General features: G+C 37.5%; 1 protein-coding gene across 2 annotated transcripts in view; it reads right to left on the bottom strand.

The window, feature by feature from the left end:
• Positions 1-23,002, bottom strand: part of RARB (retinoic acid receptor beta) — a 732,098-nt gene that overhangs the window by 498,134 nt on the left and 210,962 nt on the right. For both annotated transcript variants that reach the window (XM_032408806.1, XM_032408805.1), the window contains one exon: positions 19,116-19,167. The gene's annotated coding sequence lies outside the window, so the exon portion shown is untranslated. The remainder of the gene's footprint in view (positions 1-19,115; positions 19,168-23,002) is intronic.

Below are 23,002 nucleotides of genomic sequence, written 5' to 3'. Positions count from 1 at the left end.
TACCACATCTTCTTTATCCATTCATCTGTTGATGGACATCTTGGCTCATTCCATAGTTTGGCTATTGTGGACATTACTGCTATAAACATTAGGGTGCACATACCCCTTCGGATCACTGCATTTGTATCTTTAGGGTAAATACCCAGTAGTGCAATTGCTGGGTCATATTGTAGCTCTATTTTCAACTTTTGGAGAAACCTCCATACTCTTTTCCAGAGTGGCTGCACCAGCTTGCATTCCCACCAACAGTGTAGGAGGGTTCCCCTTTCTCAGCATCCTCGCCAACATCTGTCGTTTCCTGACTTGTTAATTTTAGCCATCCTGACTGGTGTGAGGTGGTATCGCATCGAGGTTTTGATTTGGATTTCCCTGATGCCGAGCGATGTTGAGAACTTTTTCATGTGTCTGTTGGCCGTTTGGATGTCTTCTTTGGAAAAATGTCTGTTCATGTCTTCTGCTCATTTCTTGATTGGATTCTTTGTTCTTTGGGTGTTGAGTTTGAGAAGTTCTTTATAGATTTTGGATACTAGTCCTTTATCTGATATGTCATTTGCAAATATCTTCTCCCATTCTGTCAGTTGTCTTTTGGTTTTGTTGACTATTTCTTTCGCTGTGCAAAGCTTTTTATCTTGATGAAGTCCCAATAGTTCATTTTTGCCCTTGCTTCCCTTGCCTTTGACGATGTTTCTAGGAAGAAGTTGCTGAGGCTGAGTTCGAAGAGGTTGCTGCCTGTGTTCTCCTCTAGGATTTTGATGGACTCCTGTCTCACATTTAGGTCTTTCATCCATTTTGAGTTTATTTTTGTGTGTGGTGTAAGGAAATGGTCCAGTTTCATTCTTCTGCATGTGGCTGTCCAATTTTCCCAACACCATTTGTTGAAGAGACTGTCTTTTTTCCAGTGGATATTCTTTCCTGCTTTGTCGAAGATGAGTTGACCACAGAGTTGAGGGTCCATTTCTGGGCTCTCTATTCTGTTCCATTGATCTATGTGTCTGTTTTTGTGCCAGTACCATACTGTCTTGACGATGACAGCTTTGTAATAGAGCTGGAAGTCCGGAATTGTGATGCCGCCAGTTTGCTTTTCTTTTTCAACATTCCTCTGGCTATTCGGGGTCTTTTCTGGTTCCATACAAATTTTAGAATTATTTGTTCCATTTCTTTGAAAAAACTTGATGGTATTTTGATAGGAATTGCATTAAATGTGTAGATTGCTCTAGGTAGCATTGACATCTTCACAATATTTGTTCTTCCAATCCCATGAGCATGGAACGTTTTCCCATTTCTTTGTGTCTTCCTCAATTTCTTTCATGAGTATTTTATAGTTTTCTGAGTACAGATTCTTTGCCTCTTTGGTTAGATTTATTCCTAGGTATCCTATGGTTTGCAGTGCAGTTGTAAATGGGATCGACTCCTTAATTTCTCTTTCTTCTGTTTTGTTGTTGGTGTATGGGAATGCCACTGATTTCTGTGCATTGATTTTATATCCTGCCACTTTAGTGAATTCCTGTATAAGTTCTAGCAGTTTTGGGGTGGAGACTTTTGGGTTTTCCACCATATCATCTGCAAAGAGTGAGAGTTTGACTACTTCTTTGCTGATTCGGATGCCTTTTATTTCTTTTTGCTGTCTGATTGCTGTGCCTAGGACTTCTAGTACTATGTTGAATAGCAGTGGTGATAGTGGACATCCCTGCCGTGTTCCTGACCTTAGGGGGAAAGCTCTCAGTTTTTCCCCATTGAGAATGATATTCGCTGTGGGTTTTTCATAGGTGGCTTTTGTGATACTGAGGTATGTACCCTCTATCCCTACACTCTGAAGAGTTTTAATCAAGAAAGGATGCTGTACTTCATCAAATGCTTTTTCTGCATCTATTGAGAAGATCATATGGTTCTTGTTCTTTCTTTTGTTAATGTATTGTATCATGTTGATTGATTTGCGGATGTTGAACCAACCTCGCAGCCCAGGAATAAATCCCACTTGGTCGTGGTGAATAATCCTTTTAATGTACTGTTGGATCCTATTGGCTAGTATTTTGGTGAGAATTTTTGCACCCATGTTCATCAGGGATATTGGTCTGTAATTCTCCTTTTTAACGGGGTCTTTGTCTGATTTGGGGATCAAGGTAATGTTGGCCTTATAAAATGAATTTGGAAGTTTTCCTTCCATTTCTATTTTTTGGAACAGTTTCAGAAGAATAGGTATTAATTCTTCTTTAAATGTTTGGTAGAATTCCCCTGAGAAGCCCTCTGGCCCTGGGCTCTTGTTTGTTGGGAGATTTTTGATGACTGCTTCAATTTCCTTAGTGGTTATAGGTCTGTTCAGGTTTTCTATTTCTTCCTGGTTCAGTTTTGGTAGTTTATACATCTCTAGGAATGCATCCATTTCTTCCAGATTATCTAATTTGCTGGCATATAGTTGCTCATAATATGTTCTGATAATTGTTTGCATTTCTTTGGTGTTGGTTGTGACCTCTCCTTTTTCATTCATGATTTTACTTATTTGGGTTATTTCGCTTTTCTTTTTGATAAGTCTGGCCAGGGGTTTATCAATCTTATTAATTCTTTCAAAGAACCAGCTCCTAGTTTCGTTGCTCTGTTCTACTGTTCTTTTGGTTTCTATTTCATTGATTTCTGCTCTGATCTTTATTATTTCTCTTCTCCTGCTGGGTTTAGGCTTTATTTGCTGTTCTTTCTCCAGCTCCTTTAGGTGTAGGGTTAGGTTGTGTATTTGAGACCTTTCTTGTTTCTTGAGAAAGGCTTGTATTGCTATATACTTTCCTCTTAGGACTGCCTTTGCTGCATCCCAAAGATTTTGAACAGTTGTGCTTTCATTTCATTTGTTTCCATGGATTTTTTTAAATTCTTCTTTAACTTCCTGGTTGACCCATTTATTCTTTAGTAGGATGCTCTTTAGCCTCCATGTATATGAGTTCTTTCTGACTTTCCTCTTGTGATTGAGTTCTAGTTTCAAAGCATTGTGGTCTGAAAATATGCAGAAAATGATCCCAGTCTTTTGGTACTGGTTGAGACCTGATTTGTGACCTAGGATGTGATCTATTCTGGAGAACGTTCCACGGGCACTAGAGAAGAATGTTATTCTGTTGCTTTGGGATGGAATGTTCTGAATATATCTGTGAAGTTCATTTGGTCCAGTGCATCATTTAAAGTCTTTATTTCCTTGTTGATCTTTTGCTTAGATGATCTGTCCACTTCATTAAGGGAGGTGTTAAAGTTCCCTACTATTATTGTATTGTTGTCGATGTGTTTCTTTGCTTTTGTTATTAATTGGCTTATATAATTGGCTGCTCCCATGTTAGGGGCATAGATATTTACAATTGTTAGATCTTCTTGTTGGATAGACCCTCTAGAGTATGATATAGTGTCCTTCCTCATCTCTTATTACAGTCTTTGGTTAAAATCTTATTTGTCTGATATAAGGATGGCCACCCCAGCTTTCTTTTGGTGTCCATTAGCATGGTAAATGGTTTTCCACCCCCTCACTTTCAATCTGGGGGTGTTTTTGGGTCTAAAATGAGTCTCTTGCAGACAGCATATCGATGGGTCTTGTTTTTTTATCCAATCTGATAGCCTGTGTCTTTGGATTGGGGCATTTAGCCCATTTACATTCAGGGTAACTATTGAAAGATATGAATTTATGGGCGCCTGGGTGGCTCAGTCGTTAAGCGTCTGCCTTCGGCTCAGGTCATGATCCCAGGGTCCTGGGATCGAGTCCCACATTGGGCTCCCTGCTCTGCGGGAAGCCTGCTTCTCCCTCTCCCACTCCCCCTGCTTGTGTTCCTGCTCTTGCTATGTCTCTCTCTGTCAAATAAATAAATAAAAAAATCTTTAAAAAAAAAAAAGAAAGATATGAATTTAGTGCCATTGCATTGCCTGTAAGGTGACTGTTACTGTATATTGTCTGTGTTCCTTTCTGGTCTATGTTACTTTTAGGCTCTCTCTTTGCTTAGAGGACCCCTTTCAACATTTCTTGTAGGGCTGGTTTTGTGTTTGCAAATTCTTTTAGTTTTTGTTTGTCCTGGAAGTTTTTTATCTGTTTTTCTATTTTCAGTAACAGCTTAGCTGGATATAGTATTCTTGGCTGCATAATTTTCTCATTTAGTGCTCTAAATATACCATGCCAGTCTTTTCTGGCCTTCCAGGTCTCTGTGGATAGGTCTGTTGCCAGTCTAATGTTTCTACCATTGTAGGTTACACACGTCTTTCCTGAGCTGCTTTCAGGATTTTCTCTGTCTCCAAGACTTGTAAGTTTTACTATTAGGTGTTGGGGTGTTGACCTATTTTTATTGATTTTGAGGGGGGTTCTCTGTGCCTCCTGGATTTTGATGCCTGTTTCCTTCCCCAAATTAGGGAAGTTCTCTGCTATAATTTCCTCCAATATACCTTCTGCCCCTCTCTCTTTCTTCTTCTTCTGGGATCCCAATTATTCTAATATTGTTTCGTCTTAGGTATCACTTATCTCTCGAATTCTGCCCTCATGATCCAGTAGTTGTTGATCTCTCTTTTTCTCAGCTTCTTTATTCTCCATCATTTGGTCTTCTATATCACTGATTCTTTCTTCTGCCTCATTTATCCTAGCAGTTAGAGTCTCCATTTTTGATTGCACCTCATTAATAGCCTTTTTGATTTTGACTTGGTTAGATTTTAGTTCTTTCATTTCTCCAGAAAGGGTTTCTCTAGTATCTTCCATGCTTTTTTCAAGCCCAGCTAGTATCTTTATAATCGTCATTCTGAACTCTAGTTCCAGCATCTTACTAATGTCCGTATTGATTAGGTCTCTGGCAGTCGGTACTGCCTCTTGTTCTTTTTATTGAGGTGAGTTTTTCCATCTTGTCATTTTGTCCAGAGGAGAATAGATGAATGAGAGAACAAAATGCTAACATGGTAACAACAACTCCAGAAAAATATACACTAAACAAATCAGAAGAGACCTGAAACTGGGGGGAAAGAAAGGGAAAGAAAAAAAAAGAAAAGAAAAGAAAAAAAAAGAATATGATCAAATATGATCAGGCTGGTGAATAGATCAGTGCCACACACTAGATTTTGGGCATATTTTGGTCGGTTAGAAGAAACTGCCTCCCAAAATTTTAAAGAAAGAAAAGCTTATATATGTACAAAAATAAGGGTAAATATGATGAAGGCATAGAATATGATTGTAATGATGAAAATTATAAAAGATTTTATAAAAGTAATTGGTACGATAAGAAGTTGGTTGAAAAAAGAAAGAAGAGAAATTTAAAAAAAGGGGGGGGGAGAGAATGTGATCAGGCAGGAGACTAGAACAAAGCCATACACTAGAGATTTAGGGTATATTTTGGTCTGTTAGAAGAGACTGTATCCCAAAATTTTAAAGAGAGAACAACTTACATATATACACCAAAAATAGGGTTAACTACAATGAAGGGATAGAATACGACTCTAAAAATGAAAAATAAAAAAGATTTTTAAAAAGGGATTGAGAGATTTGGTTGAAAAAGGGAAAATGAAAAATTAAGAAAAAATAGAAAAAGAAAAAAAAGAAAATTAAAAAAATTAACTTTGAAAGACTAAAGAATCAGGGGGTGAAAAGCCATGGATTCTCTGTGCATTATTCCCCTAGCGCTGGAGTTCTGCTGTTCTCATTGATCGGTAAACTTGGTCTTGGCTGGCTGTTCTTGCTGATCTTCTGGGGGAGGGGTCTGTTGCCATGGTTCCCAAATGTCCTTGCCGGAAGTGGAATTGCCCCGCCCTTGCCCGGTCCGGGCTAAGTAATCTGCTCGGGTTTGCTCTCAGGAGCTTTTGTTCCCTGCAAGCTTTCCGTACAGCTTTGGAGGAGGAGAGTGAAAATGGCGGCTTCCCAATCTCCACCCTGGAGGAGTCGAGAACTTGGGGCCCCACTCCTCAGTGCACCCCTAGAGAAAAGCAGTCAATCACTCCCATCTCCCCAGTCTCCAGCTGCACTCTGTGCTCACCTGGCCTATGACCAAGCGTTTCTATCTCTGGCACCTGACCCCGTGTGGAGTCTCCAAACCCAGCGGATCCCTGCGGTGCACTCCCGCGCGGCTCTTCCCGGGGGAGGAAGGGGAGTTTCCCCGGATCCGCCGCTTGTTGGATCCCTGCTGGAGGAGCAGTGGCCTGACTGTGCCGCGGATCACGGTTTATGGCAATGCCGAGCTGAGAGCCCGCTCCTCAGCTCTGTCTCTGCAGCCGGCTTCCCCACTCCAATACCTGGGAGCTCTGCCGCATTCAGGCACCACCAGTCTTTCTGTGACCCCGAGGGTCCTGAGACCACACTGTCCCAGCGAGGGTTCCACCCCCCACTTAGCCACTGGAGCGACGTCCCTCAGCGGAGCCAACTTCTAAAAGTTCCGATTTTGTGCTCTGCGGCTCTATCACTTGCAGGTAGCGGCTGACGGAGGCCCCCTCCCCCGCCATCTATCTTCCCAAATATTGCCTCGGATTCACTTCTCCGCAGGTCCTGCCTTCTAGAAAGCGGTCGCTTTTCTGTTCAGAGAGTTGCTGCTATTCTTTTCTTCAATCTCCTGTTGACTTTGTAGGTGTTCAGAATGGCTTGATCCCTATCTAGCGGAATTCCTGGGACCAGATGAAATTTAGGTCTCCTACTCCTCTGCCATCTTGCTCCTCCCCCCTGCAACTATTATTAATCACTACTGTATTCTTTGTGTCCTGTATAAGTACTAAAATTTTCATATAATTGTATCTCTGTCTGAAAGATGTTTAATAATGCAATACTGCTGTATTTAGGTACCTAGAGGTTTTTTTTTTGGGGGGGGGGTCTTATATTGATCATCTCATATAACTCAAACAGCACCCAGCACAACCTTTGATACCAGTGACTTCTAGTTAAGTGTGTACAATATTCGATTAGAAATATGTCTAAGTCTATTTGATTAAGACTTCAAATGAACATTTCTTGTTGTCACTGTTACAGGTTAAATTATGTACCTGCCCCTCTTAAAAAAAAAAAAAAAGATGAAGTGTTAATCTCTGAATGCGATCTTATTTTGAAATAGAATTACTGCAGATATAATTAGGTTAAAGTCACAGTGCAATAAGAAGGGCCCCTAATCCACTAGGATTCAGTGTCTTATAAAATGGCAGCCATGTGAAGTCAGAAAGACACAGGGAAAATACAGGGTGATGGGAAAGGTGGAGACTTGCCCCCTACAGGTTTCAGCATGGCCCTGCAGACACCTTGAATTTAGACCTCTAGCGACCAGAAGAACTGAGAGATGATTAATTTGTTTTAAGCCACCCCCTTCGTGAAACTTCATTCCAGCAGCCCTAGGAAACTGTGGACACAACTCTGCCTCACAGAGTCATTCACAACAGTAGTTGAATAGCATGTGCTTCTTAAATGGAGGACACACCAAAATATAGACTGTTCATTTTTGGCTCAACATTTATATATGGAATATTTGCCACTGGGATCAAAACAGACCCATCTGTACCAGCAATATGATGCTTCATACATCTAATCTTCCTTCCTCACAAATTTTTCCAAATATTTCAGATGTTCTTGATATCTACCAGATAAAACATTATGACAGTGCATACACAGGGAGCCTCAGGGGACTGATCGCAGGTGTCAGAGAAGAATCCTGCTGAGATTTAGAATGCCCTCACCATTTATACCCAGGCGGGTAGGCAGTGAGACATGGGGGAGATTTTCAAGGCAGACAGGCAGACTTCAGAAGCAAGATCACCTTAGAAAGTTTCCAGAGTTCTTTTGGTGCCCCTCAAACTATTCAATATAAAATCATTCCTTGCTTGGGTGGAAAAATGCAGCATATAAATTTGGTACAATATATGCCAGTTAATTCAACAAAATGTCAAACTGACTGGGAAAACCCTTAGAAAAGGTTTACCTTCTGTGTCACCAGGGAACTGAGTGATAGGAAGGGAAGCTCATGAAAATGAGATTTTCTCTAACTTCTGCCTACAGTGAATAAATCAATGAGATTTTTCAAGTCCCCTCAATATCAATGAGTTCATCTCATAAACAGGCAAGTATTTACAGACTCCAGAAACAACTCTCTCTAGTCTTCCTTCATTTTCTTCCCCTTCAGCCTAATTGTTTTACCTTCACTCTACCATCTCCTTCCTTGCCCTTCTTCTTTTCTTTACACAGTTATAGGAGAGAAGATTTGTCTGACAACTGCTATCTCATCTCTTTGCTTCTAAAAGCCAGGATGAGTGCGGGGGTCTTGACTTTGTCAGGTTTTGTTTTGTTTTTTTTTAAAAAGAAGATTTAGTCTCCCTGCCCTGAACTGGGTTTAGGGTAATTGTGTATCTGCTTGAGGGCTGAATGCAATCTCTAGCCTTTTTCATAAAGTTTATGGCCCTGGCGCCCCTTTAAAAGTCTCATGTGGCTGATTGATAGGCTCATTTCTGATACTAACCATAAAGAATTGGCCATCCTGAAGATAAGCTGCTCCTCCCCTGAGCATTACAGGAGGTAAAGGCGGGCACCGTTATAGATGAGGCCACCATTATAGATGGCGCTTCTTGCCTCAATCAGATTCATCCTTCAGCGGCCCAGGCAGTGCTCTGCGCTGAGGGACTGCACCACAGGACGCAGAAGCTCAGTCAAATCCTTTTAGTTAATGGGTGTCTAAGGATTAAAACATCATCATGGATGGGACAAAGAAAACAGTAGCTAATATACCATTTCTTAACTTCTGTTTTCTCTTGGTGTCATTAACCAAGGCGGAAGTTGTCAGACTCACAGAATCTTCATCATTCAATAATTTGAGACTTTTTATTTAATCTAAGTATTCCTCAAATTTTACGCCTTTAATATTTGTTCTTTTAGTTTTCATGTCAATCTACTGAGGTGCTCAAACTAGCTTTCAAATATCTCTCCACGGAACAAGTGTGGTAATTAGTGATTCTTCCCTACTTCTAAGACTTGTATGTTCTGGGTCAAAATAAGTTATAAGTTCTTATAAAAAAAAAAAAAAGGCAAAGATTGGGGAAAGGATGGAGAGGGAGGAAAAGGAGTTGAGGAGGGAGGAGATACATACACTCACACAGCGGGGAGGAAGGGGATACACAGAGTGGAAGGGGAGGGATTTTATGTATGTTCTAATCTTTTTTTTTTTTTTTTTTTGGTTATAATTTAATTCTTAACTGAAGATTTAATTTCTTGGAGTAAAGGGAGTTAATTTGCAACTAGCCAAAAACTGACATGGAGAGACGTTGCAGAAGAACAGATAAAACCTGGCAGCCTATCAAATGCAGGAAAAGCAAGGAGAAAGAAGGAATCAAAGACCAGAAGAAAATGGCAGTGACAACATAGGAGAAGCAGTTGTGGGAAGGAAGATTTACTCATCAAGTATTTACTCAACACTTTTCATAAGAGTACTAGGACTAGGGTTATCAGAGGTAAGACAGTTAATGCACATAAGGAACCCACATTTTAAGTAATGGAAACATCAGAACCATATACCAAATAATTACATTACATGTTAAAATGTTGTAAAAAGCATTTAGAGATGCTGCTAACACCTCTGCATTTACTCCTCTCTGGTTTCTTGCTAACATCTCATAAAACAGCTCTTGTCAGTGTCACCAATATTTATGTTGCTAAGCCTAATGATTATCTTTCAGATCCTATTAACAAATAGCATTTTATCCAATGGACTACTTCCTCTATCTTGAAACATTCTTTGCTTGTGCCCACTGGATACCACATTTTCTGGTTTTTCAGCTACTTCTGTTTCATTTCAATTTCTTTCTCAAGCTCACCTCCTCCTGCCCACCATTAAATGTCTTTAAGTTTTGGACCTGTGTTTACTTCTCCTCTCTATACTCTCTTAGGGAATATAACTCAACATGTGGCCTCAGTTACCTTTAATATACCAAGAACACTCCAATGGTCTCTCCAGGCAGACTTTTCCCTCTAGAAGCTATGTGAAATGCTTGCCTCTCCCAGATGCCCATTCAAGGTCAGCCACACCCTTGCTAGGGCACTTCCTCAGTGAGTTCATGTCTGTCTATTTCTGCCAGTTAGGACCTATGTATTATTCACCTGTGTGTCTTCAGTGTTTAACACAGTGTCTGGCATGTGGTAGTGGTTCACCGTTTGCTCAGCTGTTGACTGAAATTGGGGCAGGGCTTACGGGAAGGATGGCACAGCATCATACTTGGGTGAATACATGACCGGACAGGTAAGCTAAGATAATTAACAGAAAAACTTTTCAGATGTTAATCTCTTAATTTTGAGGACAATAAGATAGGGACAAAGAAGTAAACAGGGACTTAACAAAGATAAGGAGAAAGAAGTAAACAGGGACTTAAAGGATTTTTACTTTTTTTGATATTAGAATTTTCTACAATGTATATATACTACTTTTATTTTATTTCTTTTTTAATTAAAGTTCTTTTGAGGTCTGCCTTACATATTGATAGGGCAAGAGAGAAAGGTATGTGCACATACACCCGCAATCAGGGTAGTGAAATAAAGAAGAAGAACATGAACCACTAGCAGGAATTATAGGAGTTGAAATTCCAGGAGTTAGAACCCATTTTTCTTCAATAAACAGCACTGTACAAATTCTTCAATAAATAGTTGCACAAATTGTCTTCATTTCTAAGTGACTTTTAGGGAGAAAGAGGCCAAGAGAAATTATTTACTCAAATGAGTTGTCACTCCTGATTTTCAAGAATTAAACACAGAAAAGCATTTGTACATAATAAATGTGACAGACGCAAATGCTCTCCTGAATTATCACTCAGACTACAATCTTTACCGACGAGTACTAGACACCGACATCTTAGTCAACCAATTCAAGCCATCAAAATAAACAATGCCTTATGAAAATGAAAGTTGAATTATTACACTGGAGAAATTGAAAGGATGTTTTATCAAAGGCAATTTGTCTATTATCTGACAGCCTTGGAAAACAACAAGAAAGTTGTGTCTCTCACATTAAAATAAAAAGGCAGCAGCTTCTTTAGACATCACAGTAATGACGGAGCCTTGGGTCATTCAGGAAAAAAAAAATGTTTATTCTATAGCTGGCACTGTCCAACTTTCTCATCCTTGTGTTCTGGTGGGGGTGGGCAGTAGGGCACATTGCCGCACTAGTTAATGGATCCGAGAGGAAAGCAGTACCAAAGTCTTCCTTTTAAAAATTATTCCTTTAAGAAACTGTTCCCTTTATTATAAAAAGAGAGGGATTCTACAGAGCAATCTCAAAGGCCAAAGTGTTTGAACCATGAGCTATACTAACAGTGTTTCCTCCTCCTCCAAGGTCAGGTCACCAATGACTCTCATCCATGAGCCAGTCTTCTGGCATTATTTTTCACATGGCTGAGTTATGCAGGACATTCATATCTGAGAGCCTCAGATATGGTACACCAAATATTACCTAACTACACATTTATTTAAGGGACTTTTAGTTTTTATCCACCATGATAAGGAAAGTAGCCAAGATTTCTGGGCATGCTTTGGCTGAAACAATCACATTCGTGTCTATATCTTGGTCATGGTTGTTAAATGAACATGGGTATAGCAACAGAAATTGATCAGAATATGTGGCATATCTAGTGAAAATACCTGTAAAATGCTAGAATCAGTGCAGTGTAACACTATCAACACTAGCTAGTGTTCTTTATATACTTCAAAGGTTCATTTATGTCACTGCTGTAACTTAACACATTCCTTGAGTAACAAAGCTTTCAGCTTTCTTTTTAAATGGACCATCTAGAGGAAAAGCACGGTCATTAATCCAATAATTAGTTCTTTAATGCCCATATTTCAGAAAGCTAAAGTTTCCCTAAAGTAGTATTTGATGTAGATAGGAATTATATGCAAACCAGATGAATGTCAGATTGTTTGCAAGGGGTTTTCATAACCAACATAACTAACAAAAACTTCATAAGAATGTCGGAGTAACTCCAGAAAGGGGAAAAAAATAAAAAATAAAATGAAGTTCTAGAATGGTACTTAAAATCAAGTGTACTTAACCAATCTATTATGTTCTCCAACTAAATGATCCTCATTGATCAGTACCCTTGTAGCTAAAAACCACGGTGGGTGAAAGATTTCATTTCTAGGGCCTGGAAAGGCTGGTCCATGTGCATGTGGTCTGCAGTTAACTTTGTGGACCTATACGCATAGCAGGGTAGAGAGATTCAGAACTCTGCCACTTTCCAGTTGTATGGTCTCACAACTTCCATCTCCTAAACAGAATCTGGGAAAACACCACCTTTCCTCTAATAGAAGAAAAACTAATATGTATATATATAAAAGTATTAGTTCCCTATGTGCCTTATGTACATTTTAGAATAGTTGTGGGTAAAGTTGCCTCCTTTCAAGGATGGCATTTTTTTTCTCCTCTTGGAACAATTAGCTGCATGAACCATAAACATCTCCTGATAATACTACAAGGATGTTTCAGTGAGCACGAAGCAAGAGCCTCTCCCTCCCCTCCCCCCTTTTTTTGGATAACCTACACCTCTATGTGAAAAAAACTAAAACTAATGCCATTTTTGATTGCTGATGTCATGGACATTGGAAAGAATATTGAAGCTGTACATCAAAAAGATATTTTAGGGATAAGTCAGCATAAGAATAAAATAGGGCTCTCGGGCTCTCATGAAATTGAGAGATCTCTTTTGTATCAAAGTATATTTATGAGATAATATTTCAACAGAAATGGAGAAAAAATGGAAATCCATTGCCATTATATTACTATTTTGTTGAAATGCCAATCTTATAATGAAATCTAAAATTCCAGCTCTCATATCCTAAAGTGGATTCCTGCTTGCTTTAATCTTGGTTATCATTATATCGCTAAAGCAATCATTGAAATTAGCTTTGGCATTTACAAAAAGGGAAGATAGGCCTGACCTTCCTCCCTGCCCCCCGGCTTTCCTAACAGCCCCTTCCCTCCCCGTAGCTCTGTGGCTGCCCCTGACAACAAAAGTTCACAAAAACCCAACTGCAGCCAGAAATGGGGAGACGGCTGTCATCTGGAATTTGGGAATCCCAGTGTTCCCTAACTGAGCATCACTAAAGCATGGAGGATTTGTTAATACTGCTTCAGCTCACCCAAATCACACCTTCTGAGACCTCTTCTTCGTTACCAGTCCCTCTCTTATCTCGAGGCCAGGTCTGAAAATGTGAGCCTGTGTAAGGCCCCAACCTCCCAGGGTCTAGGTTACCTCATTTGTAAAAGAAATGTCTTGAACTACATCATCTACAGTCCCCCTTAGGCCCCAAGATTTTATGACTGCTTTAGTCTTTAAATTGTTCCTTAAACTTTAGGTAAGCTGGTTCTACCAGCATGAATTCTGATTTTTTTGATCACCAACTTTCATTATTCCTATTTACATTAGCACACTTGTTTTTTACTTGAATAAATGTGTTTAAGATGGATAAGTTATAATCCTCCAAAAGCCATAAATCAGCTTCACTGACCTCAAATAGAAGATCGACGATAAAAAGTATGGAAATTTAATTGAGTCCTGGTTAGATGGCATGGCCTGAGGTTAGCTCGGAGACTCAGGACCGGTCTGTCTTTTTTAAAGAAGGCTACAGCAGATGAAATGCCATCAAATAGCCTCTCTTACCGAGGGAATCAGAAGTTTTGGGAGATCTGAAAGGGGCATAAGATACTCTCTGGGCTGGAGGATTTAAATCATCACTGGTACCACCACTAGTGTAGATCCCAGCTGCTGGGAAATCTTCTGTGGCTATTAAAAGGTAATGTTACCTTTCAGATTCCACTACAGATTACCAAAACACTCCATTATTCTTAATCTTTATTACTCTCTAAGAAGTGATCTCAGAAATTGTCTAAAATGCCCAAGGAAAGTTATGTATTTTTAAAAATCATTATTAGGATAATTCATAGACCGTAAAGTTCACCTATTTGCAGTATACAATTCAATGTATCTGTCACATTCAGAGTTGTGCCACCATCACCGTGACCTACTTTTACAACAATTTTCTCTCTCTGATAAGAAACCCCACACACAATAGCGGCAACTCCTTATCTTCCTTTTTCCAGTCTCAGCACCAGGCAACCAATAATCTACTTTCTGTCTCTATATTTACATATTCTAGACATTTCCCATAAATGAAATCATAAATGTCTTCTTTTGTCACTGGCTTCTTTCATTTAACATAGTGTTTTCAAGGTTTATTCAGGTTGGTACTTCACTTCTTGTTACTGTAATATTTCATTGTATGGGTGTACCACGTTTATCCATTATCATTGCTGAAAACCTGAGTTGTCTCCATATTTTCACTAATTATGAACAACGCTCATAAACATGTGTATAGTAGTTTTGTGCAGACATATTTTCATTTTTCTTGGGTATATATCTAAGGGTGGAATTTCTTGAAGATATGCATTTCAATGAAGATAACGCATTTTAAATTATATATCAAAACATAATTCTAGGGGCACCTGGGTGGTTCAGTCAGTTAGGTGTCTGCCTTTGGCTCAGATCATGATTGTAGGGTCCTGGGATGGAGCCCCATGTTGGGCTCCCTGCTCAGTGGGGAGTCTGCTCTTCCCTCTCCCTTTGCCCCTTCCCCCCCAACCCCGGCTTGTGTGCTTTCTCTCTCAAATAAATAAAAATCTTAAAAAAACAAAAAACATAATTTTACAGTGAGTTACAGGACTAAAATAGATTCTGTACCTATTATTTTTATTATTCTTTTTTCACTCTTGTTATTTTCCATGCTTATATGCTAATTATATATTTCACTGGGAAAATGTAAAAAATTTGAAAGCACCTTTAATCAGAATGCATATTAAAAACAGATGACAAGTGGGAGCCTGGGTGGCTCAGTTGGTTAAGCGACTGCCTTCGGCTCAGGTCATGATCCTGGAATCCCTGGATCGAGTCCCGCATTGGGCTCCCTGCTCGGCAGGGAGTCTGCTTCTCCCTCTGACCCTCCCCCCTCTCATGTGCTCTCTCTCATTCTCTCTTTCTCAAATAAATAAATAAAATCTTTAAAAAAAAAAAAAAACAGATGACAAGATAAAATAACCTACTGATGGGCACTTAGGCTGCTTCCAGGTTTTACCTATTGTAAATAATGCTACAATAAACAGCTGCATTTATAGGGGTGCATTTATCTTTTTGACTTAGTGTTTTCATTTTCCCTGGATAAATACTCAATAGTGGAATTATTGGATCAGACGGTATTTCTATTTTTAATTTTTTAAAACAAATTTTGAAGAATCTCCATACTGTTTTCCCCAGTGGCTACACCAGTTTACATTTCTGCCAACAGCAAACATAGTTCCTTTTTCTCCATAACCTCACCAACACTTGTTGTTTCTTGTCTTCTTGATTTTCTCCATTCTAACAGGCATGAGTGGATGTCTCATTGTGGTTTTGACTTGTATTTTCCAGATGATGAGTGACATTGAGCATCTCTTCATGTGTCTGTTGGCCATCTGTATGTCTTCTTTGGAAAAATGTTTATTCAGGTCCTCTGCCCATCTTTTAATCAGATTGTTGGCTTTTTTGGTGTTGAGTTGTGTGAGACCTTTATATATTTTGGATATTAACCCCTCATAGGATATATCATTTGCAAATACGTTCTCCCATTCAGTAGGGTGTCTTTTTGTTTTGTTGATGGTTTCCTTTGCTCTGCGAAAGCTTTCTACTTAGATATAGGCCCAATAGTTTATTTTTGCTTTTGTTTCCCCTTGCCTTAGGAGATATATCTAGAAAAAGCCTATGTTCTCTCCTAGGATTTTTATGGTTTCAGGTCTCATGTTTAAGTCTTTAATACATTTTGAGTTTATTTTTGTGTATGGTGTTAGAAAGTAGACCAGTTTCATTGTCTTTTCCTCATTGTATATTCTTGTCTCCTTTGCCATAGATTGATTATATGCAGATTTATTTCTGGGGTCTCTATCCTGTTCCATTGAGCTATGTGTCTATTTTGTGCCAGTACCATCCTGTTCTGATTAATCCAGCTTTGCAGTGTATCTTGAAACCTGGGATTGTGATGCCTCCAGCTTTGTTCTTCTTTCTCAGGATTCCTTTGGCTGTTTGGGATCTTCTGTAGTCCTATACAAATTTTAGTGTTATTTGTTCTAGTTTTATAAAAAATGTTCTTGGCATTTTCATAGGGATTGCACTGAATCTGTAGATTGCTTTGGGTAATATGGACATTTTGACAAGTGTTAATTCTTCCAATCCATGCGTATGAAGTATCTTTCCATTTCTATCATCTTCAAGTTCTTTCATCAGTGTTTTATAGTTTTCAAAGTACAGGTCTTTCACCTCTTTGCTTAAGTTTATTCCTAGGTATTTTATTCTTTTTGGTTCAATTGTAAATGGTATTTTTTAAAATTTCTCTTTCTGCAACTTCACGGTGAGTCTATAGAAATGCTGCTAGTTTCTGGGTATTAATTTTGTATCCTGCCACTTTACTGAATTTATTACTTCTAATAGTTTTCTGGTGGAATCTTTAGGATTTTCTATGTATAGTGTCATGTGGTCTGCAAATAGTGACAGTTTAACTTCTTCTTTACCAATATAGATGAATAAGGGAAAGGTGGTATATATGCACAATGGACTATTACACAGCCATAAAAAGGATGAGATCCTGCCATCTGAGACAACATGCATGGAGCTAGAGGTTATTATACTAAGTGAAACAAGTCAGACTGAGAAAGACAAATACCATATGGTTCCACTCATAAATGGAATCTAAAAAGAAAAAATGTGAACAAAAAAGCAGAATCAGAACTATAAATACAGAGAGCAAAATGATGGTTGCCAGAGGGGAGGGGAGGTTGGGCAAAATAGGTGAAGGGGAGAGGGAGATACAGGCCTCCATTATGGACTGAGTAAGTCATGGGAATAAAAAGTATAGCATGAGGAATGCAGTCAATGATGTTATAATACCGATATAATGGGACAGGGATAGCTATACTTCTGGTGAACATAACATAATGTGTAAGCTTGTCAAATCACTAAGTTGTACACCTGAAACTAATATAACATTGTGTGTCAAATATACATAAATGAATGAATGAATGAATGAATGAATAAGTAACCTACCTACTTCTTCAATTCCATGCCCAGAGACAAGTATTTTTAAAATTACAGGATGTTATTTTTTAAAAAAACAAGATTATATGATGTATATAACATATTTCTCACTTACCACCAACATATTACCATGTCATCTGACATAATTATACTGCATTTTAATAAGAACTACAGATTATTTCATTATATTGAGGCACCATGATTTGTTTAACCAGTCTTTGATTTTTTTCTATTATAAACAAAGCACAACGAACATCTTGAACATACATCTTAGGAACTTGAGTAATCTCTAAGAGTAATTTTCTAAGAAGTTAGACAGTTGGGTTATAGGATACCTATCACTGGAATTTTAATAGATTGTGGCCAATTTCACTCCAAGAAAAGTTATTTCACTTCATATTTCCACCTACAATGAAAGGCAGTGGAGATGTCCCTCTGCTCTCCCCATTGCTTGATGTTTTGAGGTTATCAAGCATACATTTTGCCAGACTAAAACACAAAATACACTTTTTATATGTATTTAAGTATTAGTATCTTTGTGTCCTTTTCTCATCTTGTTTACTGGCCATTGATATTTCTTTGGGCGATATCTGATTCATACCATTTGTCTATTTAATTCCCACTGAACTGCTTATCCTATTCTTATGGATGTATCTACATGTGTACGTTGCCTATTTGTTGACAAAAATGCTTTAGCTTTGTCTTTTGCCATAAAGATATTTTATATTTTTATGTTGTCTGTTTTTCTCATCACTTCTTGACTCTGCCATCATTTCTCCTACTAAGTTGAAATGTCACTTCTTTCCTCCATTAAATTCCTATATTTCGATTTCATTCTAGACTCTATTCTGTGTCACTGATCTCCTTTATTCTTAGGCCAGTGCCAAAACGTTTTAATTGCTTAAGCTTCATTTTAATATGTATTGCGATTATCAAGTTAGAGAAGTTCATTTTCTAAAACGTTCTGACTATATCCACATACTTATTCTCACAAATGAACATTATATCAGCTTGAGTCATTTAACTTTTTCTCCAAGCTGTATGCCATAATCATTAGTAATAATCTTTAATTAGTATAAAATGCTTTGCTCTCTGGAATATAAAATGGAAGAGATCAATATATTGGTGTGAAATTGCAGCATTAGAATTATTCCAGTTTACATTTAAATTTGGATGAAAGAAGCTGGCTCCTAATTAAGAAAAAGCAACAGCAAAATAAAGTAGAAGGAAGCTGTGTTCAAATCTTAAAGTTTTCAACTAGAACGTGTAACTCCACCAAGTAGAGAGAGAAACAAAGTTATTAAAGTCATTAAGAAATGCATTAAATAACTCCACCAAGTAGAGAAGAAAACAAAGTTATTAGATCATTAAAAAATGCATTAAATTCCAAATGAATTAGAAAAAGCAATGAAGTTATTTGGAACTGCTATAGGAATTCTGTTTTTAAAAAACCAATTGAATTTACCCAATAGGTTCACTTGAAGATTAAGTTAAAATATGATAATATGAGAAATTTATAGTTAAATAGCATTACATCAATTCCTTATTTTTTCCCCAGTACACTTTGTTTCTCTTTGCAATTCCTTGTATATACTTATCTTCCCAATAAAAAAAATAATGAATAATGGAGGAAATGATGGGTAAATGAAATTTTATTTTCACTGTAATTAGATTTCCCCTCTCAAGAATATTCCATCTTCTTAAATCACTATGAATTAAACTATAGTGTTTCCTTTACTGCAAAGTTCCATGCCAAGATGTTAATGTTTTCTTGAGAAATCTCAGGACCACTCTAGCATAGTCATGCCTAACCAAGCTTTGCTAAACGTTTGAAAACATGAATTGTAAGAGAATCTATGTGATACAAGTCTTTGACTTGTTTAGGTAACAGTAAATTTGGTTAATTCTTCCTTGCTCTAATGCTTCATCTATGCTGTACGAAATTTCTGCTTTTATCCCCACAACTAGTAATGGAAACCCAAACCTAGTTCTCTTCTATCTATACCCAGGATATGTATCATGTTTACTGATCAAATTTATTTATTTCTTCTTTCTTTACTCACCAGGTATGGCTCCTTGGGGATATCACATCATCTCTGCAGTACTCTATTTTACCTGCAAAATAAGAATCTGGGTTAGACAATCTTTCAAATTCCTTTTAATTCTAACATTCTGTCACTGTATTTAACATGGCGACTCAATTTTCTTAGTATTATTTAATTTTGATAACTACCAGTCATAAGCAAAGATATTTGCTGGAGAGCCTACTGTTTACTATTTCTATTAGAATATAGTCTTCATAGACCATTCACACTTCTCAGATAGTTTCACTATAATCTCTTTAAGGAGAATAGCCACAGGATTTCTAAGATACCATCCTATTTTCGTAACTCCATCTAAAAGCAAATTTCTCATCAGATTATAACAGATTATGATTCTTGGGGATAAAGATTCTCTACCCTGATTTCGAACTTGTTTTCCCTAAGCAGGACTTATTTCTTGTTCCCATTCTATTTATGTTCTTATTTGTAATTTGTTGACTTGCTTTTGTAAAGAACATCACCTTGAACTTTGTCCTCAGAATGCTCATATCCCAGAAGTTCCCATTTCCTCTAAATTAGATTTTGTTTATAATTTTCAAACAACATTACAAATCCTAAATCATTAAACATATATTTAAATTTCATGTAAGATAAAAGTAGTCATTTTTATAGTCTACATTTTGTGACTGCTACAATGACAAAAAGTTAAAAATCAAAACAAGAACCTAGTTAAAGTGACACAGGGAGAGAGGAGACATGTTCCCAGCTAGCGGAAGTATATGCATCAGTATGATCTTTTGAGGGGATTTTGTTAACCATATATCCAAAGCTTTAAGAGTTTAACCACAAAATTCCACTTTTAGGAGTGTGCCCTGAGGAAATAATTAGAAGTAAGGAAAAGGACAGACATCTCATTATTTAGAGAAGTGAAAACCTGGAAATTGAAATATAAGTAAATAGTGGTTTGGCGAATGCAACTGAGATGCAACAATGTAATGAAGTACCATGCGGACATTAAAATTATAATGTAAAGGTGACATAAAAAATCATGCCGAAGTGTTCATTCTAAAAAGTAGAAAATGGCTGTAAAATAATGTGCATAGTGGCATTCTATTTCTTATAAAAAATAGATCTGTATAAATATTTACACATATGTTAGAAAGTGATGGGGAGGATACTTGCCAAAATGTGAATTCTGGTTACCTCTTGGTAAAAGATTTACAGGTGGATCTTTTGGTAATTTTCAAGATACAGTAGTATGGATCACATATTCTATTTACCATAAGAATTATTTAGGAGCAGTAAGTCATAGTTATAAAAATGACTTTAGTTTCTAGATTACGCCTAGCCATATAATCAGACCTTTAAGGAATTAGTCATTTCAGTGATTCTGTTTATATTTCCTTTTTGCTGAGTCTAATAATTTTGATCTGTTGCATAATCAATTGCTGAATTTTTTTCCTTGTATTGAAGAAAATTAAAATTAGTGATAATGAGCAGTAAGATCATCAACCCCTTTACACCCCCCTCATTCTCTGTCTTAAGACACCAGATCTTTAATTTCTAAGGTTTTTGTTTGCTTACTCTTTTTTTAAAACAAATGATAACAATTGTGCTTATTTGCCTTTTATTTGGTTTTGATGCACCCATCCAAGCTCCAAGAGTGCAGGAGTTTTATCTTTTTGCTTCACTTAGCACAGATCTCATTAAATAGTTCAATGGGACTAGGTAAGAGAAAAAAACTACTTAAGCTTTATAACATACTAAAATCAAAAGTCCTTGGATTGGTTCAATTTGTTCCTGTGACCCGTGGGTTGGCACACAATATTCCCTGAATTTAACCACTTGGAGCTTATGCAACCTAACACACAAAAGCAAAGGATACTATATCAACATCCAGTATATTTGTGAAAAACAAGACCATCAATCTTGATGATTTAGGGAAAGTTAATCTTCTTTACATGTACTGCCCATTATTTAATTTTATGCCTTTAAAAGATTACGTCTGATAAATCAGCCATAATCAAAACTCTGAACTCCAAATATAATTAACCAAATGGCACCCTAGTGCCATTTAGGTGAAAGTTAATGGGCAGGAAGTTCATGCTGAAAGCCATTTTTTACAATCTGAGCAAAGTGGAAGTGCATGATTAAATCATTAGCTTGGGAGAGATCAAGAAAGAAAGAGTTTAATTCAGAAAAAACTATATATACGCTGATTGTTCAGAAGTATATCTTCATATCACCTCTAAAGACAGGCTTCCAAAGCAAGTTCGTAGCATAAGCAACATGTTTTTTAAACAATTCTATGGTCATCATTCTTATCTAAGCAGTGAATCAATTTCAGAGCTCTTCTGAAAGGAGTTTATTGGTCAAGCTCCACAATGAAAGTATTGCCCATAGTAAAAACATTCTGTTTCTTTTAAAATAATTGATAATTTAGCGTTCTCCACCATTTGGACTGGTCTTCCTCCAGTGAGTCTGAAACAAAAGTTCATCATCTTCTTAAAGTATAAAAACACGCACAAATATAATTCCAAGATGAAGAAGCCGAAACAAAAGAAGTCCTTCTCATTTTTCCTTTGAAGCTGCTCTCATCCCATAGGGTCCATGAATGAGTAAGGCTTTCCTATGCCAAGTCTTCAAAGCAAAAACTCAAGTGGAAAACTACTCAGTTCTCTGGCAAATTCAGTCAGCAAGGCAAGCCAACCTAGATTGAGGCTTTATTTTAGTACCTATTTTTGCTTATGATTTGTCTAAGAGAGTCGATATTTAAAATTCTGTCTCCAGGATAAATATTTTTGTTTTAAATTTTAAGTGGGGAAAAGTAACTAGGCTATCAAAAGCCAACTCCTATTCTCAGATACAATTGGAAAGATTATGGTGGTAACCATAAGTCCCTTAACAAATGGAATATCTTACTTCAAGTCCTTCAAGAGTGCTTACTGCAAAGGATTCCTAAAACGTCTATCCCCAACTGGTTTATAACTGCCAAAAGGACCTGGTTTGCATGTTGAATCCAATAAGCACAGAAGTTTCTGGAAGAAATACTTATAAAGCTTAAATGTAACAGTGGAACCATTCAGATTAGCCTATAAGCTTTAAGGTTAGAAGCTAACATTTTAGTGAACTGCCTGATCGTTGAGGGTAAATCACTGTGGAAACCCAAAAATGTCCTGGTATGTAGGATAAACACTGGAGAATGCCACTATGAAATACAACTTTGTGAAGATCTAACGACAAAGGCTCATCTACTGACAGTGTGGTTTACCTCCAGGCCTGCACATTAGTGCTACATTCGATTAATATACATGGACTATTAGTGGGTTATTGGTCATTAAGGAAATTCTAAGGAGGAACGGAAGGCGGACTGCACTGAGACAGTGTTTTGTCTTTAAAAGACAACACCATACTTTGTGGAATAATTAAAAGACTTCTCCCAAAATGCTGATGGCAAAACTCTCAGCCAAAATAAAGGTTTATCTTTCCTGAGATACATGTAAGTATTAAACAAATAAACAGTTGTTAGATACATACTAAAGATTCTATTACGATGGATATTAAGAGCATCTATTACTCTGAGACAGAATCCCAACTTCTAAGCAGGTGGCAAGACTCTAGTGGGTTCAATATTCTTCTCCCTTTATGCCTAGTTTCTATATTCTGGAAAGTTTTCTATCAATGTCCAAATCATAGTTATGCTCCAATTAAGGTCGTTTATTTTAGACATTGAATTTGCACACTGGTGGGCTACAGGTCTAAGTGTGCACTCAAATGTATTTTTGAGCCAGTACTCAATGCTTTTTTAGTTGGGCGTATCTCTGGCTTTTCAGAGACACTCCTCTTCCCCACCACCCCACCACCCCCAGCTTTGTGGAAGTGTTCTCACAATGATAGTATCTACCTCG

This window comes from Phoca vitulina, unplaced genomic scaffold (assembly GCF_004348235.1).
Source record: "Phoca vitulina isolate PV1807 unplaced genomic scaffold, GSC_HSeal_1.0 scaffold10, whole genome shotgun sequence".
Taxonomy (NCBI): domain Eukaryota; kingdom Metazoa; phylum Chordata; class Mammalia; order Carnivora; family Phocidae; genus Phoca; species Phoca vitulina.
Note: the sequence above shows the minus strand (reverse complement) of the source record. Positions and strands in the feature narration are given on the sequence as shown.